This window comes from Physella acuta, unplaced genomic scaffold (assembly GCF_028476545.2).
Source record: "Physella acuta isolate Inbredline_101_S28 unplaced genomic scaffold, ASM2847654v3 ptg002157l, whole genome shotgun sequence".
Classification (NCBI taxonomy): Eukaryota; Metazoa; Mollusca; class Gastropoda; family Physidae; genus Physella; species Physella acuta.
Window position 1 is genome coordinate 3,271 of NW_026733658.1, and position 6,730 is coordinate 10,000.

The following is a 6,730-nucleotide window of genomic DNA, read 5'->3' on the forward strand; positions in this document are numbered from 1 at the left end:
CGGGTGGGGGGGGGGGAGAGGGGGGGGATTCATTTTCCGGGGGGGAGGGGGCGGACATTGGTAAAGTTATGTTGTTAATATAAGTTCCATTTCGCTCGGGGAGGGTGGTAGACTTTCTTTGTGGAGCTCTTTTTATATCATGTATTTAGTTACAAGTGTGTTAAAAAAAAATTAATTTATGAACCTGTATTTAAAGTTACAGTGCTTCCTCGACAGTCGACAACCGTCGGGAGAGTGATATTTTACCAGAATACAAGCAGAATGCTATAGCCCACTCTGAGGCGTAGCGACCATTCCCGGCGCCCGGGGACAAACTTTCAATTTGGCGGCCCCCTCGGGAGCAAATTTTCAATTTGCATACCACGACCTCAACATTTCGATTTGCACCCCCCCCCCCAAACTTTCGATTTGCACCCCCCGCCCTCCTCAAACTGAAAAAATGCAGCTAACTTGACATTTTAATTTGTTTTTACAACCCATTTTGGCGCCCCTGAATGTCGGCGCCCGGGGATATATGTCCACCCTGCCCCCCCCCCCCCATCGCTACGCCTCTGAGCCCACTTGTCGCATTTGCTCAGTATACGGAATTTTACACGTGTGTCTGTATGTGTGTGTGTGTGTGTGTGTGTGCGTGTGTCTGTCTGTCTGTCTGTGAACAGCTGAGTATCGTTACAGCTGACGAAATTTCATATAAAATAATTATATAAAATGTGTAGTTCTGTATAAAATTTTCCGGTAACCAGAAACTTATAGGCTTATGAAAAACTGAAAGTTGAATAACTTGAGTACTGTTTCAGTTAAATAGATCTTTTACGTGTGAAATTTCGTCTGATTCTGTTTTCTGTCAAATTTTGGGTAATTTCCGGTGATCGGAAGTACTACTTCACGCTATTTCCGACTTCTCAAAAAAAAAAGCATAAGAATTTTTTTTTTTTTAAACTTTCGTGCGCCATGATCGGAAACTTGCGAGAAAAATTTTGAACGCTTCTACCGGACTTTTTGTATTGTGACATTAAATATTACTTAGTTAGATGTTAAATTAACTCTTTGAATATTTTTCAAGGTTTTCTGTATAAAGTACTAATGTTCCGCAGTATTCTACACACATTAAAAATAATACGTATTTCTTCCATTCATCTCACCGGATGAAATGGAATTTATATAGAAAAGATATACTTTTACCAGTGTCCCCCCCCCCCCCCCCGGAGCCAATGCATCAGGCAGCACTCTTGTAACGAAGTCCTAGAGGAAGTGGATAGATTCACCTACCTTGGAAGTATTGTTGATAAGCAGGGCTGGACAGAAGCAGACATAAAAATAAGGACGGGCAAGGCAAGAGCAGTCTTCAACCAACTAAAAAGTGTTTGGGGTTCCTGCAGTGGCGTAGCGAGGTCGGGTGTCACCCGGCACTTAATGGTGTAACCCCCTCCCCCCCAGAGGCGTACCGACCCTTCCCGGGGACAAACTTTCAAATTTTTTATTTGCACCCCTCCCCATTAAAATTTCGATTTGCACCCCCCTCAAATTTTTTATTTGCACCCCCCTCAAACTTTCGATGTGCACCCCCCTCCAGTTTTTCTCTACATATTTTGCTATTTTTTGCCTTGGTGTCACCCCCCTAAATGGTGTCACACATTGAAAGTGTTGGGAAATAATTTTCATTTTTCAAATTATAGTAATAATTGTCGGCATGTTCATTAAACACAAGTTTTAAAAAAAATATCATCTTTTACAAAAATTCTAATTATGTCTTTATTTAGTCCTATAGCACTTACTTCCCTTTGATAAATTAGGAAAAACACAATTACTTCCCTTTATAAAAAACCATTGCATTCCGTGAAAATAATTTACTTTTTAATTACTTTGTTTTGGTGTTGGGAAAAAAAATAATTACATAATTAGCGGGGATTGATCAAGTGCAAATGTTGTAGGTATTTTACGAATAAGCTTGGAGTATTAAAATTGTTTATTAAATTGAAACAGGCGCGTTCGTTTAAGTGAGTGCAAAAGACTGTGAATAAGTTGGGGTACTATAGTCGTTCATTAAGCTAAAACAGGTGATTCCGCCCCGGGCGTTTATGTTCGCGTTAGTGTTTTCTTTGTGTTTAGGTGGGTTTGCGTTAGTGGTTGCGTTCTAATTTGGTTAGTTTTTGTTCTTTCTTTTTTCGTTTTTGTTTGTGTTTTTTTTTGTTTGGGTTTGTATTTGTGTTTTTGGTTGGTTTTGCGTTTGGATTTGGTTTGTTTTCGTTTGCTTTTTTCGTTGATTTTTTTTTTTTGTTGGTATTGGTGTTTGTGGTTGGGTTTGTTGTTAGGTTTTTGTTTTCGTTTGCTTTTTTGTTTGTATTTATTTGTAATTGTGTTAGCGTTATGTTTGCGTTTTGTTGTTTTGGTTTTGGTTGGTTGTGGTTTGGGTGGGCAATGCCGGGTTTATGATGATTACTAAACACACAGGTAATGGTCTTTAACAGAAAGGTTTTTCACAGAAGCCAGAGCAGGGCCTGGCCGGGACGGCTAGTATATATATATAAAGCTCAATTCTGTATGTAACATGTAATAAGTTTGTATATCGTTGACATACTTCTATGGATTTAAGTGTTAGACTATTACCGTGCTCATAGTCTAAATTTATGAGTTAAAAAATTACTATTGAAAGTGTTGGGAAATAATTTTCATTTTTCAAACTGATAGTAATAAATTTCGGCATATTCATTAAACACAATTTTTAAAAAATATCATCTTTTACAAAAACTCTAATTATGTCTGAAAATTATTTATATTTAGTCCTTTAGCACTTACTTCCCTTTGATAAATTAGGAAAACACAATTACTTCCCTTTATAAACCATTGCATTAGTGGAAAAGAATTTACTTTTTATTACTTGATTTTGGTGTTGGGAAAAAAATAATTACATAATTAGCGGGGATTGATTAAGTGCAAATGTTGTAGGTATTTTACGGATAAGCTTGGCGTATTATAATTGTTTATTTGGTTTGGTTTGGCACCTACGTTCGTTTAAGTGAGTGCAAAAGACTATGAATAAGTTGGGGTACTATAGTCGTTTATTAAGCTGAAACATGCGATTCTGCCCCGGGCTAGACTGTGAGCACTTTGCGTTTATGTTCGCGTTTGTGTTTTCTTTGAGTTTAGGTTGGGTTTGCGTTAGTGGTTGCGTTTTGATTTGGTTCGTTTTTGTTCTTTCTTTTTTCGTTGGTGTTTTTTTCTTTGGGTTTGTGTTTGTATTTGTGTTTGTGGTTGGTTTTGCGTTTGGATTTGGTTTGTTTTCGTTTGCTTTTTCGTTTGTGTTTTTTTCTTTGGGTTTGTGTTTGTGGTTGGTTTTGCGTTTGGATTTGGTTTGTTTTCGTTTGCTTTTCGTTTTTTTTTCTTTGTGTTCGTATTGGTGTTTGTGGTTGTGGTTGGGTTTGTTGTTAGGTTTTTGTTTTTGCTTGCTTTTTTGTTTGTTTTTTCTTTGTGTTTGTATTGGTGTTTGTGGTTGTGGTTGGGTTTGTTGTTAGATTTTTGTTTTCGTTTGTATTTGGAATTGTGTTGGCGTTATTTTTGCGTTTTGTTGTTTTGGTTTTGGTTGGTTGTGGTTTGGGTGGGTAATGCCGGGTTTATGATGATTACTTAACACACAGTTAATGGTCTTTAACAGAAAGGTTTTTCACAGAAGCCAGAGCAGGGCCTGGCCGGGACGGCTAGTATATATATATATATATTAAACCGGCGGGGTAAAACTAGTACTCTATACAATATACATTTTCGGTAACATAAACTCCTCCCCCACCTATAATACAACCCCCTACCTCTGAACCTGATTAGAATATGTCCACTTTATTTTTAAATATATCCTCTCTCCCTCTCTCTCTTTCTCTCTCTCTCTCTCTCTCTCTCTCTCTCTGTGTATGTGTGTGTGTGTGTTCCACTTAAGGACGTGTCCTGGCACTGTGTGTGGGGTGTGGGGGACGGGAGAAGGTGGGGTAATGACGCCTATGTTAAGTGATCGAACCATATCCGGTCTCACCGGAGTATGGACGCGTGAGTACAAAGAGATTTTTTTTTTCACAAGAAAGTGAGCAGGTCGGCTGTATGGAACATTAATCATGAGAGGTGACTAATCACACATGTGTGTGCATGTGCATGGTATTGTGTATGTGTGAGTGATATTTTATATGTGTGGTGTGACGTGTGTGGAAACGTGTGTGATATTTTGTCTATGGTGTGTGTGTGTGTGATGTGTGTGTGTGTGTGAAAGTCGTTTTATGTAAAGTTTTATGTAAAAGTTGTGTTATTTTATGTTTGTATGCGCGTGTTTGTGTGTGGTTTTGAGTGTGGGAGTTCTTGTAAGTGTTTTACTAAACCTTGGTTGATTTCAATTACATGTAAGTGTATTTAAAGCTCATATGTTGTGTAATTAACACAACTGCCGAATCTATCACAAATGTCGGAACATTTAAAAATGTCACAATGAGGCGTTAGATTGTTTGAACAAGAAACTACTTTAATTGATGTATAATAAATAGGACTTTTGATTTTGATCTATAATTTTTTCATTAAAGTAAACAACGGTATCTATGACTCATTGCTTGCTGTTTATAAGAGGTGTGCGTGTGTGTGACGTGTGTTTCGGTGTGTGGGAGGGATAGAATTAATCGTGTACTACTGTAAAAACAATTAATATATTTAGCCAAATCGCGCTATAAGACTTTCAATTCATAAGTGTCGAAATGCTAAATTTTATAAAGGGCTTAAACTTATACACGACTAATCCACAACTAATACGACACATATTTAATTTTATATTTAAATCCATTTAAAAAATAAAAACGATCTAGTCCTGAGCCACTTTAAGAAGATTACACGCACACCTATAGTGCAACATGCACGGGTTTTGTAATAGATTTACGTGAGTTATGGTTCGTGGTCCAAGCGTATTACCTCCCCTGATCCTACTCTAGGCCAGCGAGTAACTCCCCGGCGTTAGTATCGTGTTGAGTGAAGTGGATACAGTGACGACAATTTGGTTGTGTGACTCTAGATCTTTATACACTCAACAGGTAACTCGTACAACACCTTTACACATGATTTCAATTAGATACAGGTAATTTAATTAAAATAGAGGTCCTCCAATTTGACAGATTTAATTACAATTAATTAATACTGCATTTAAAATATAATCTGAGTTTTTTTAAATCTGTAATGCGAATTTTTTTTTCTGTAAAACACACATTGAGTATTTAGTGTTGTGAATATTAAAGTGAAATGAAACACCTTGGTGGGCCCTATTAAAGCAATCACCTCCCTTATGTTGGGTCTGTGAGCTAAGGCCTCATTCAAATATTTTATTGAGATTTATCTCAGACACATTTATCTCACGTTGTACCCGGACTCAGCTACTTAACTTTGCGAGGAGAAATTAGTTAACAAATTAATTTAAAAAACTAGATTAAACAAGTTAGAAAGTTTTTAAAGAAAATAGATCATTTAACTATTAAAATTAATTAAATTTCATAACATAAATCACAACAGCATTAAAAAAAAAACATTTATAAAAACAAATTATTAAATAGATAATTGAAAGCAAACTATACTCAAGAATATAAAAAGTTTGATAGTTATTATGAATATACACTACGAAATAAATTACTAATTTTAAATTCGATTGTGAAAATAAATTTAAATAGGTATTTTTAAAAAAATTTTACAAGAAAGATAACGACAATTTAAAATGGCCGTAAATTTCAAAATATGAAATGACATTATTAATAAAGCAAAATAAAAGTAGCTTAAAAAACCCATTACACCTTGTTCAAAATATTCTTGTTAAAGTACCAATTTGCAGCTTTAACCAACTATACTTAAGTATCAGCTTACAACTTCAGTCAAGTATACTTATGTATCAACTTACAACTTCAATCAATTATACTTATGTATCACATTACAAGCTTAGTCAATTATACTTAAGTATCAGCTTACAACTTTAGTCAATTATAATTATGTTTACAGCTTCAGTCAATCATACTTAAGTATCAGCTTACAACTTCAGGCAACTATACTAAAGCTACAACATAACTTCAGCTAATGATACTAAGTATCTATGCTTAGTTTCCAATGTTATATGTAGCCTTGCTAAAGTATCAAATACTACACCAGTATTAAACCGCTAACCTATAGAAATTGTGTATGGCTAGACTTTTTGACACGAGAAAGCTGATTTACTTCCCCTTACGGATCCAAACACCTCGTACAGAGAGTACTATTCACCCTCTGATCAGACGTTTTTGTTCAACTTTTTCTCAAAGTCAACACCGAGTGTTCCCGCTCCCGACTTCACGTATGACCATTGACAACCTTCATAGGGAACAGTCGGCGGGTGTTGTTAAACCAGGAAGTGACGTAGCATGATGGTATACAGAAGTTATTGAAGATCAGAGCGTGAACGTTAATCCAGGTGGGAGGTGCGGCAGTAGCACGCGGGGATTAGCAGATTAATCAATCGGATTTGGATCAATCGGATTTGGAACTTTATTCAAGCGTTAATGTAAATGTGAGTTTGTGATTGCAAGGGCGAGAATGAATGATAGGATTTTGATAAGATTATACTTAAACTACAGCGTGAATGAAACGATCAATGTGATTGGTTGACATTTTACAAACACAGATGGTGATATTTGTTTACACGAGACTACGTGGCCTAGCGGTAGAGAGATAGCTTGCTTACCCGAGAGTCTCG

At 36.3% G+C, this 6,730-nt stretch overlaps 1 protein-coding gene across 3 annotated transcripts in view; it reads left to right on the forward strand.

Moving 5' to 3' along the window:
• Window positions 1–4,952: 4,952 nt before the first annotated feature.
• LOC131932390 (beta-1,3-galactosyl-O-glycosyl-glycoprotein beta-1,6-N-acetylglucosaminyltransferase 3-like) overlaps window positions 4,953–6,730 on the forward strand; it is a 21,227-nt gene continuing 19,449 nt past the window's right edge. The window contains exon 1 of one of the 3 annotated variants that reach the window (XM_059289317.1): window positions 4,953–5,054. The gene's annotated coding sequence lies outside the window, so the exon portion shown is untranslated. Of the gene's footprint in view, window positions 5,099–6,509; window positions 6,545–6,730 lie in introns of those variants that run through there. The other 2 variants (XM_059289316.1, XM_059289318.1) reach the window with 2 other exon arrangements.